This window comes from Aethalodelphis obliquidens, unplaced genomic scaffold, assembly GCF_003676395.1.
Source record: "Aethalodelphis obliquidens isolate GAN/ISIS:26980383/991018 unplaced genomic scaffold, ASM367639v1 scaffold41, whole genome shotgun sequence".
NCBI classification, from domain to species: Eukaryota; Metazoa; Chordata; class Mammalia; order Artiodactyla; family Delphinidae; genus Aethalodelphis; species Aethalodelphis obliquidens.
In genome coordinates this window covers 11,249,309-11,261,348 of record NW_020837985.1, presented here as the reverse complement: position 1 = coordinate 11,261,348, position 12,040 = coordinate 11,249,309, and the positions used below count along the sequence as shown (strand labels likewise).

The 12,040-nt window shown below is 46.8% G+C and overlaps 1 long non-coding RNA gene across 1 annotated transcript; it reads right to left on the bottom strand.

The window, feature by feature from the left end:
- Positions 1 to 10,285, bottom strand: LOC113633867 (uncharacterized). Its single transcript, XR_003438396.1, has 3 exons — positions 10,237 to 10,285; positions 1,092 to 2,345; positions 1 to 510 (listed from the first exon to the last, which is right to left on the bottom strand). It is a non-coding gene; the product is annotated as an uncharacterized LOC113633867 (long non-coding RNA).
- Between the last annotated feature and the right edge of the window lie 1,755 nt (positions 10,286 to 12,040).

Genomic DNA, 12,040 nt, shown 5'->3' with positions numbered 1-12,040 from the left:
TGTGAAGCAATTATACTCCAATAAAGATCTATTAAAAAAAAGTAGTTATAATAAATTGTGCATAGTGATCCCTGGTGGACAAGGGAGGGGCTATGGGAACGCGCAGCCGGAGACCACATCCTATTTATGGGGTCAGTGGCCACAGACCAGCCTACAGGCCTGGGCAGTTTCTTGGCTTTTTTATGAGCTGGGATGTGGATCTCATGGAAGGTAAAAGAATGGCATCTCAAAGATGCACATGTCCTAGTCCCCCAGAATCTGTGGATACAGGTGTGATACAGCGAGAGGCTGTTAAGACAGCATTAAGATCGCTAATCAGCTCACCTTAAAATAAGGACATTATCCTGGACTGTGTGGGTGGGCCCGATGCAATCACAAGGGTCCTTTAAAGTGGAAAAGCAAGGCTCAAGGGTGATCCTCAGGGTCAGGAAGGGACTGGGAGCTGCTACTTGCCGGATCTGAAGATGAGGGAAGCAGTTCCAAGGCAAGGAATGCAGAAGCCTCTAGAAGCTGGAAAGGCAAGCAAACGGCGGATTCTCCCTCAGAGCTTCTAGAAGGAACGCAGCCTTGCCAACACCTTGATTTTAGGCCAGTGAGACCTATTTCAGACTTCCAACCCTCCAGAATCGTAAGATAATAAATTTGTGTTGCTTTAAGCCAATACATTTGTGGTCATTTGTTCAAGCAACCACAGGAAACCAATACAGATCCAACTCTGTCTCCAGAGCCTTTGGTTCCCGGGGTGTTAACTTCCTGTCTCCTATCCCGTGTGCTCTGAGCCCCTCTAATCATTTTAACTTGCTTCAACACCAACCCCAGAGGCATCGGGGGAGCCACAGGGGGTCGAACCCATCAGCCCAGTGTCCGGTTTCTGGTAGCGTGGCCAGGGTAGAGGGCCACTGGGCATGGGAGGTGCAAGGGGCACTTGAGGGTCACCCAGTCCATCCCCTCATTTGACAGCTGGGTGACTAAGGTTCAAAGATGGGGAGAAACTTGCCTAAAGTTCAGAGCCAGAGGGAAGCTGGACTTCCAGGATGAGATGCTTCCCTCATAAACACAAGGCAAACCACATTCCTTCCCCAGGAGCTCACCAGTCATGGTGCCACATGACAGTCACTACGACATGGCGGTCATCATGAAGAAGATGGAAGGTCTGGGGGAGGGGGAGAGTAGGGGGAGGTTTCAGACACTGCCTTCATCTGTCTGAAGGGCTGCATGAGGAGGATAAATTCCTTCGGAGCCTGGGAAAGATGGGGTGTGTGAAGGAGTTGCAGCAGAGATGGGATGCGCTGGATTCCACCGTCTTGCACTGGCCCCGGCGGCAGCATCCTTGCACCGGCTGGTACCAAGGTCCCTTCCAACCCTGAGCTCCCTGTCCGGGCGAACAGCGGTGCAGGACGGCTGTGCTCCCCGACAGCACCTGTAAAGCTCAGGGTGGGCTCTTCCCTACCTCTCCCCACCCTCCCTTTTGCCAAAACCAGCAGGAGCAGCTTTCGACTCTGTGCTTTGTCATCCCACTCTCTGTGCCTCTTCCCGCTCCGTTCCAGGCCGCTGGGAGATATATTTGTCTGACTTCAAAATGCCCCTAACAGCCAGCGGCTGTCGGGTGAAGGCAACACGCCAGGGCTGAGCTCATTTGCGAGCAGCCCTCTCTGAGGTTCAGACCTGGCTCGCCCAGCGCCGGCCAGAGCCTCCTGCGGCTGCCCGGCTGCCTGCTGCACCCGCCTCGCCCCTGCTGCCTGCCAGCCCCACCTTTCTCTTCTGTAGAAGAAAGACTCCCAGTGGCCCCATTACTGTGAGGCCGGGACAAACTCAGGTATCATCGTACCTGGGCTCCAAAGGATCATCTCCGAGCCCCGGAAAAGCCTCAAAGCCGCTTCTGAGACCTCTGTGATGTTTCTGCCAGGGGGCAGGCAGCGTTAGGGCCCGGAGAGTTTAATCCCGAGGTTCAATTAGCGTACCCACCACCCTTCCCGGGCACCACCCCCAGCCTAATCTCCCTTTCCCCCAAATACCAGTAACACATTTAAGGTGTTTTCACTTACCTCTGGAAAACAACATTATGGCCTTATTATCCTACTTTTCTGTAAGAGAACTGTGTCCGGGCAGGGCGTGAAGGTGGGGTGCTGACGGGGAGGGAGGGGGTGATGACGGCACATTCGCTGCTCCCCGGGGGGCCTCAGCAGATTTCCATAAAGCAGCCCCTCCGTTCTCACCCTCCCATTGAGGATCCAACTTGGAAAGAAGGTCACTGACCCTGGTTTAGATTTCACTGTGTCTGTTTGCTGTCTTACATTCGGGGCCTTTCCTGATGTGTAATTTTCCTTCTTCTCTTTCTATGTCACCTGCATGAGAGAAAGGAAGACAGAGGCAGAAGGAGGTCACAGCAAGACCCTCGTTCCTTCTTATTCCTAAACAAAGTCTCCGGTGGGAAGGGAGAGCTTTTCAGATTTATCAGTTGCAGCTGAAAAAAAAAGTCCTGATGGGTAGGGAGGGATGTGAATATGGTTCAGGAGCAAAAAAGAAAAAAAGGATTTTATTTTTCAGATATTTTGAGTAAAAAAAAAAATCAAACCGGGATTCTTGAAGGTTCATGTAAGACAGGAGGAGGGGGCTGAGGAAGTCACCTGAGACCTCGATATTTTACATTTTATTTAGACTTGACATTTTATTGTAGGACATTGTTCTTCTCAAGAACAGTTATAATGTAAATAGCCATCTTTTCTACATCATTAAGGTCACACTGGGATGTGAGGGTTTCCATCCTCACCTAAGGCCTCAGTTTATACTATTTCTTTAGTCTTACAGGAAAGACGGAGGTACAGAGGCTCCGCTGAGTGCCTTTGTACTGGGAATACTGGGTCACATGTCCTCAAGAACTCTCCACTTTCTAAATGAGGAAAGTGAGGCTCAGAGAGTTTAAATACCTTGCCTGGGTCTGCACGGTGAATGAGTGAATGAAGGAATGAATGAACGAAGTGTATCCAGGAGCAGTCTGAGTGTGCCAGGCGGTGCTTCCCCACCACTCACAACTGCCCCGACACTGACGAGGCCCTGGCACCTCGAAGCCTCCCCTGCAGCTCCAGATTCACTTCTCTGACCGCCTTGTTCAGGACACTAACCCCAAGCAAAAGAGTTTACAAGTAAATTCTTGATTCTCTCCCCCCATCCATCCTCCAAGTCCAAAACTAGATCCCCCCACAGTGCTATGGTTATGTACTGCTGCGTAACAAACCACCCCGAAACCTGGTGCCTTAAAACAAGTATCATTTTGTTCTATCTTATCAATGTGCGGCTCAGGAATTTGGGCAGGACTCAGCTGAGTGATTCTTCTCTTCCACGTGGCTTTGACAGAGGTCACTAGGGGATTTTCAGTTGGCAGATGGGCGGTTCTGGAGGGTCCACTCACACGTCCAGTGCTCGATGGGCATAGTGGGAAGGCTGGATTTAACTGGACTTTCAACTGAAGTTTCCATATATGGCCTATGGAGCCAGCCGGGTGGTCTTAGGTAGTCAAACTTCTTACATGGCTGAAACTGTGTACTTCCTACATGCAAAACACGGAGTCTAATTACCTCTCCTTGAATATAGGCTGGTCTTAGTGCCTTGCTTCTAGTGAACAGAAGTGATGCTGTGTGACATTCAGGGATAGGTTAGAAAAGGTGATAAAGTTTCCATCTTGCTCACTGTCTTAGGCAGGGCCTTGCAGTACTGGGCAGATACATACAGGCTAGGCAACCTGGAAGCTGCCATGCTGGAGGGAACAGGTGGAGAGACTACACAGAGTTAGAGATGCCCAAAGGGCCCAGGCTGCTCTTGTCCCCAGCTGTTCAAGTTTTCCCAGCTCAGGCACCAGCACTATGAGTGAGAGATCCTTCAGATCACTCCAGCCCCCAGCCTTCAAGCCACCAGCATGGCTGAGTGGAGACAAGCATTCTTCACTGTGTCCTGTATGAATTTCTGACCTTCAGAATCCGTGAGCATAGTATGTGGCTGCTTGACAACATGAAAATTTTGTGTAACTTGTTTTACAGCCAAAATAAGTGGGACAGTGACAACCTAGGGACCCGAGAGTGTGCATATGCTCCAGTTAAGAAGAGGGACACTTCCTGGTCTTTTATGACCCGATCTTGGACATCATAGTCACTTATGCCGTACTCTATTGGTCAATGCAGTCACCAGATTTGAGGGGAGAGGAGCCAGGACCTACCTCTTGATGGCAGGGAGGTAACAATTTGCTGCAAGATTTTTAACATCTCCACAGCCAGTGTTCACCATCTCAATAAACGACAGCCGCTTCTACCCAGCAGTTTAAGCCAAAAACTTGGCCATCCTTCTGCATCTCTCCTTCTCCCTTACCTCACACCCAATTCACCAGCAATGGGCAAATCTGGCTGAGTTTCCCTCCACAATATTTGTGAATCCATCCATGTCTCTCCCTCTCTCCTGCTGCCCTAGTCAAAGCCACCATCATCTCTTGCATGGGGTATGTCCAGAGCTTCCCAAAAGACCCTCTGCTCAAAGTTCCTCTGTTATACTATCCATGCATCACCAGAGGGATCTTTTAAAAATATACAAATTGGGGCTTCCCTGGTGGCACAGTGGTTGAGAGTCTTCCTGCCAGTGCGGGGGACACGGGTTCGTGCCCCAGTCCAGGAGGATCCCACGTGCCGCGGAGCGGCTGGGTCCGTGAGCCATGGCCACTGAGCCTGCGCGTCCGGAGCCTGTGCTCCGCAACGGGAGAGGCCACGGCAGTGAGAGGCCTGCATACCGCAAAAATATATATATAAAAATAAAAATATACAAATTGGATCCTATCGTTGCCCTACTGAAAGCCCTTCAATATTTTCCACTGTAGTCAATGCGAACTTAATGATCCACTCCTTGTTTACATTTCCAATCCCACGTCAGGTCACCCTCCTCCTTCCATCTCCTTGGCTCATGCCAAGCTCTTTGCCACCCTAGGGCCATTCTATATGTTGTTCTCTTTGCCAGGAATCCTTTTTTTTTCTAGGTTCTTTGTGTGTCTGTCTCCTTCTTTAGGTCATCGCTTAAATGTCACCATCTCAGTAAGACCTGCCCTGACCACACTAGCTAAGAATGTCAATCTCCCTTTCCCACAATCCTCTTGCTTAGCGTCTCGCTCTTGCTGTTGTTTACGTACGGGAGTTGAAATTTACACACTACAACTCAGAAATGCAAAACAATAGCTTAATTTTTTTCTCTGTAGGAGATCTCAGTCTTCCCTAGAGTCCTCCTTATTCGGCTGTTGGAACCAGTAACGGTTGTAGGTGATGGGGAGAATATAAACTCACCCTCCTCCGTTCTAAAACAGCTTATTTCAGGTAAGTTCAGCCTCTTTTGGGAAAATGCTCCATCCATTCTAAGTCCAAACTCTCTCTCAGAACGATCCCCTTCCCCTTTCCATTGTTCTCCTCTCTCCATCCATTTTCCCAGGTACTGTCTAGGTACTCAGGGATGCTTTTGCCAGAACTGGGAGAAGGTGGTCTCTGTGTGCTTCATCTCCTGATGTTTCCACTGTAGTGTGGCCAGTTTGGTCTAATACTGGGTCACCAGTGTGCGTGCTAGTGTCCTCTGAGGTATGCCTAATCCTGTCTGGTTCTTTTGGATGTCAGGTGGGACAAGCTGCTAAAATCCCTGCCATTTCACTCTAGCTACGGTGATGCAGCTCTCTGTGGACTCTTTCTCCAGCTTCAAACCTCTGTGGGTCCACTGTCCACTCCGGGACCAGCCCCTCCCCCAGTGTACTTGGGAACTTCTGGACTGCCTAAGGATGGGGGCTGGCAGCACCACCTTGGGGCCATCCATCAATGAGCCTCCCCCTGCTCCTGCTGCTCTACTGGCTCCTCTTCACCATGAACATGCGAGAGAAGGTGGAGAAGAGGGGCACTAGCTGGACATTGTCACACCCGCTGTCACTCACATGGGGTTCTATTGCATTGCGCCATCTTGCTGCTGACTCAAGGCTCTGTGTGGGGAAGGTGCTTCTCAGAGGCGAAGGCAGCATCTCCAGCCTGGATGGGAACCCTCCAGGTCTCTTTGCTTCCTCCTGCTATGAAGAGTAGTCCACTTCCTCCCCTTCTCAGGTGGGAACTTGCCTTGCCCGACATCTCCAGTCTCTTTATGTTTGGGGTGACTATTTTGGAAATCAAAAGTTCCATATGGAATCCTTCTCAGCGTTCCTGCTTTCAGTCTCCTAACCCTCCCGAAAGCAGTGGATTCCTCTGGCTCAGTGTAAAGATGGTGTAAAAGGAAGCATTAAAAAAACATACACATGAAGCAGCATGTGTGAGAGTTTGTGAGGCTGCATGTGACTGGTGCCTGCACGTATGTCATCTGTGTGCATATGTATGTGTGTGTCATGTGTGTGCCCATGTGTGAACGTATAAACATGCACTTATGTGTATTGACTTATGGAGATACATAAAATTGTCCCTATTGTATCTACTTCAAGATACTTAACATGACTTGTTTGTTTATTGTCAGCTTTTCTCACTAGAATATAAGCTCCATAAAAGAAGAGACTTGCCTGTCTTGTTCATCACTGTATTCCCTGTGTCCTAGCACAGTCCCTGACCCACAGCTGTTGCTCAGAAGCATTTGTTGAATGAATGAATGAATTGGATCCATATGGCTTGAGATCCATTTAACTTATGATTTTACCCTTGTCACTAAGGTCTCTTAATTTCTGTAATGCTCAAGAATTGAGTACGTTTATGAATGAAGAAAAGTACCAATATGTATTGATTATGTCCTGTACTGTGCTAAACATTAAGATGAAAATCTCCTTTAATCCTTGCAATTATCCTGTGAGACACGAAGCATTACCATTTCCATTGCACGTAGGGTAGGTTGGGGCTCAGAGAAATGAAGTGACTTTTCCAAGGTTGAAAAGCCAAAAAGTGGCAAAGCTGCACTGGAATTCATATTCGTCCGACACTAGATCCGCTACATTACTTTGGGAAAAGAAGGCGGGGACAACGAGGCTGCCTGCTCACAGCGCTGTGAGGATCAAATAGGTAACGTGGGACTAGAACAACTCCTGGCACAGAATACACAGCTGACCCTTGAACAGTGGGGCATTAGTGGCTGACCCTCTGTACAGTCTAAATTTTGCATGTAATTTACAGCTGGCCTGCTGCTGTATCCAGCAGTTCCATATCTGCGGATTCAACCAACCGCGGACCCTTTAGCACTAGAGGATTTACCACTGAAAACAATCCTCATGTAAGTAGACCCACACAGTTCAAACCCGTGTTGTTCAAGGGGCAGCTGTACTACTCATATTAGCGGTCCTATTGTTTTATCTGTCCTCTTCATAGTGTCCATTTTCCTTTCAAGAGAAGAGGAATAAATAAAATCCACATCTCGAAGCTAAAGGGCACTGGCAAACCACCTTTTTACCCTCTCCCCTTCCTTCTTTTCTCCTACTTTCTTCTTGACAGAAACAGGCAGAACCAGGTGAGAGCTTCACCTGCAGGTGTCACAGCTGAAATTGGAGGGGGTTATCTGACACTTTCAAAGGCTTATTTCAGGGGTGGAGAATGAGAAAAGCCACACAGAAATTAAGGTCATAGTTGTGAAGATGATATTGCATGTCTTACTGGAAAGGAAGGATGGGACAGAGCCTCCGTAGCTGGGAGGGCTCCAAGTAGGATAGATGCAGGGCGGGTAGGGGAGGGCACTTAGGCTGTGCCTGTAAAGAGGTAGCAGAATCCAACATACATGGTGCCCAGAATGACTTTGGGGAGGGGTCTCCTACTCTCTAGAGGACCAGGGCACTAGATTCGGGCTGCTTTCCGTAGGAGTGAGGACTAACGCCATCGAGACCAGAGCCAGTGTCCAGAGCAGAGCTGGAAGTGAGAGTCAAGGAGACTGCAACCGAAAGCGATATCCAGAAAGAGGAAAGTCAGACCTTCGGTAGCAAGAAGGAAGTAGAGATGCAGTCAAGAGGGCTTCAAAGAGGAAGGTTAATGATGGGACCTGGCCAGCATCCCCACCCCTCACAGAGCCCCCGGGGCATTCTGTGAGCTGTATCTGTGGACCCTCTTCTAGGGGAAGGGGGGTGGCCTGATCTTCTCTCATCCTTTTCCATATTCTTAAACCAAATAAAGGTTTTACAATGACTTGTGTAAACTACAAGTACTATAAAACCACGGGAGATTGTTCATATTATAATCTTCATTGTCTCTCCAGAGTGGAAGAGGGAGAGAGGTAGGAACTCGGGAACAGGAGATGGTCTTGAGTTGTTAAAGACCATCTTTCCAGTCCCTTCAAAGGAAAGAATCCCATCTTTAGATTTGAGAAAAACTGACCTTTGGGAAGCAAGAACCATGAAAGTAGGCAGCTTGGGGTCCCACTATGGGGGGAGTCTCACATTATAGAAACTGGAGAGTCACGGAATATCAGAGCTCAGAGGGACCTGAAAGATGGTCTGTGCCTGAAGTTTTCAAACCTTCTCCTGCAGAGCGCAGGATGCTGCAGAGCTGCCGGGAGGGGTGGCCGTGGAGTGTCTCTCAGCCCTTGTTCCTATTTCAACCTAAACACTGTTACTTTAATGCTCTTTGTGTTGGATTTCTGCATAAGGTTCTGCTGTTGCTGCAGGAAATGTGCAAAGCTCTGCTCTATTCTGATTCACCCAGTGCATCAGAGGAAGAAAGGAAGTCCTCGTGTGAGCAGAACACTCCCAGAGCACACAGCTAGTTTGGGGCAGACAAGGGACTTCAGCCTGGCACCCTTCCCTAGCGTCCAGAAGGGAACAAATGGGATGAGTTCCTTCCAGGAAGAATTTGTTTCCCCCCAAGGTATTTCCCGAGTTCCAGCAAGTGGCCTGGTAGGACCCAGCTGGCTGTCTCTCCACTGGATGCCATAACTGATAAACAGCCCTAGGACAGGACCAGGTTGCCTCAGGTGTTTATCATCTCAGCCAAGGAAGGCTTGACTAGGAGACAAAACACCTCTTCATACATTTGCATCAAAATGCTCTGCAACCTTTGACTCCAGCACTGCCTTTGTTAGCCCAAGAGCTCTATTATCAACTCTATAAATCTGGCAGTGGCATTTGCACATGCCTCCGTAGGCTCTATAACATTCCTAGGCTGTCAGGACATTCAGAGAGGTGAGGCAGGAACAACATGCCACTGGGGTGAGAGGTGAGCCTCTTCACACCTATGCTGATGAACCAGTGGGTACAGCTTGGGTGAGGGAGGCGCACCGGTTACTGATCACAGGCAAGAAGTTAGGCACTGCCCTAGGCACCCTGCGTGAACATCATTCGATCCTCATGACAGCCTGAGAAGTGAGTATCTATTGGTTAGAGGCTCAGATCAAAACTACAATGAGGTATGACCTCACACCGGTCAGAATGGCGATCATCAAACAGTCTACAAGTAATAAATGCTGGAGACGGTGTGGAGAAAAGTGAACCCTCCTACACTGCTGGTGGGAATGTAAATGTGTGCAGCTGCTGTAGAGCACGGTATGGAGGTTCATCAAAAAACTAAAAATAGGGGCTTCCCTGGTGGCGCAGTGGTTGAGAGTCCGCCTGCTGATGCAGGGGACACGGGTTCGTGCCCCGGTCCGGGAGGATCCCACATGCCGCGGAGCGGCTGCGTCCGTGAGCCACGGCCGCCGAGCCTGCGCTTCAGGAGCCTGTGCTCCGCAACGGGAGAGGCCACAACAGTGAGAGGCCCGCGCGTACCGCAAAAAACAAACAAACAAACAAAAACTAAAAATAGAGCTCCCATATGATCCAGCAACCCCACCTGGGCATATTCTGGAGAAAACTCTAGTTCAAAAAGATACATGCACCCCTGTGTTCATAACAGCACTATTGACAATAGCCAAGACATGGAAGCAACTTAAATGTCCATCGACAGATGAATGGATAAAGAAGGTGTGGTACATCTATACAATGGAATATTACTCAGCCACAAAAAGGAATGAAATAATGCCATTTGCAGCAACATGGATGGAGCTAAAGATTATCATATTAAGTGAAGTAAGTCAGACAAATATCATATGATATCACTTATATGTGGAATCTAAAAAAAGTGATACAAATGAACTTATTTACAAACCAGAAATAGGCTCACAGACTTAGAAAATAAACTATAGTTACCAAAGGGAAAAGGGGCGGGGGAGGGATAAATTAGGAGTTTGAGATTAACAGATACACACTACTATATACAAAATAGATAAATAACAAGAACTTACTGTATAGCACAGGGAACTATATTCAATATCTTGTAATAACCTATAATGGGAAAGAATCTGAAAAAGAATATATAACAATATATAAATATCATTTTATATATATATACACACATATATATAACTGTATCACTTTGTGTACACCTGAAACTAACACATTGTATTATAAATCAACTATACTTCAATAAAAAATTTTTAATTAAAAAAAATTTTTTTAATTAAAAAAAAAAGAACGGGTTAGGCTCTGTGATAGTAATGCATAAACCTTGGAATCTCAGTGGCTGCACATAATGAAAGTTTACAAGTCACGCAAACCCAGACTGGGTTGTGAAATGGATGCATTACAGGGTCTTCTTTCTCTTGGCCAGGTCTCTCCTGCTATATCTAAAATCAAGTTCATCCCGCTACCTCTAGGATTGATCCTTTTCTACTTATTTATGGTCTAGACCACACAAGACATTCATAGCTCTCCTATTAATGAAACCTATACCTTATTCCTTGGGAAATAATACAATGGCCTCATGATGCCAGGGGAAAGGCAACCCCTTCCTGCCCAGACTTAGATTAAAAAGCACTCATTGTGCATGAAATTAAAGAGTATCACACTGGAATTCCTTCTTTTTATTACCTAGGAAATGAAATTTAGAAGTCTCATTTCACCCCAACACAAATATAGCTGTTTCATGAAAAATGACAATACTGATTTCATTCATGACATAATTAACGGGGTGAGAAACAAACACTTAAAACCCAAATATGGGGTTTAGTAGGCTTGGTAAAACTTTTATGATTAGCTATAAACAATCAGATTTAATGAAGCAATACATCTGCTCATACAAAGTATAAATGATTATTAGAGTTGCAGACAAAACATTCCTACTCACAGAAGACCTAATGGAATGAAAACAGTAATTACAATGCCAAAAATATTGTTAAGTGTTAAAATTGACACCGGGAAAATGAAACACTTTGCTTAATTTCTGATAATGTTACATGTTGAGACATGACATGTCTGGCATTTCAATTGACACAAAACCTTGTTTTTTAGTTCAAACACATTTCAGACTTTCACACTCTGCTTTGCAATATGATTTCCCAAAGTTTGGCCTCGCTCCCTCAGATTGCAGGGTGCAGTGGGTCCAAGTTATATTTCCTTTCTTCTTGTACATTACCTAACCTCAAGAGTTTTGTTTTGTTGCTGTTTTCCCTTTTAAATGCAAGTCAAATTCTGTGATCTGGAATACCACTGCTTGCAAATGTCAGCTCCCCTCCCAAGAGAAGCAGCACGTGTGTGGACAAAATGTATAACTCAGGTCCCACAGAGATCCAGGAACCATATTCTACCTCTGCTCATACGACATCTGATACTACAGATAAGCAAGATGTAAAGGGGAGACCATTTTGCATTTTGTCTGATGTCTCTGGACGAGCAAAATATTGCCTAGAAACGGTTTACAATTTCTATTTGAATATATTCCCTGTAATATATGCAGGTTTCTACAAACAAAAGGAACCCCACACATTTCAGCAGGCCGACAGTCTGAAAGCGCCCTCTCCTCAGAGCGCTGAAATCAGCACCATTTGAACAAAGCAGCCTGTCCTTTTAAGAAAAATCCCTCTATAGAAATGCTATAATTTCCCTGTTACAAAGGAGCCTTTTTCAGAGCACGTAAAGTGCCAGTTTGTTCAGTGTGACCTCTGCTTTCATTCTATCAAGGTTGTATCTGATTACAATTTAAGACAGATGAAGGGGATGCCTTTCGAGGCAAAGAAGAAAAAAAGTTTTAGTCTTGGGTCACTTGCAAAA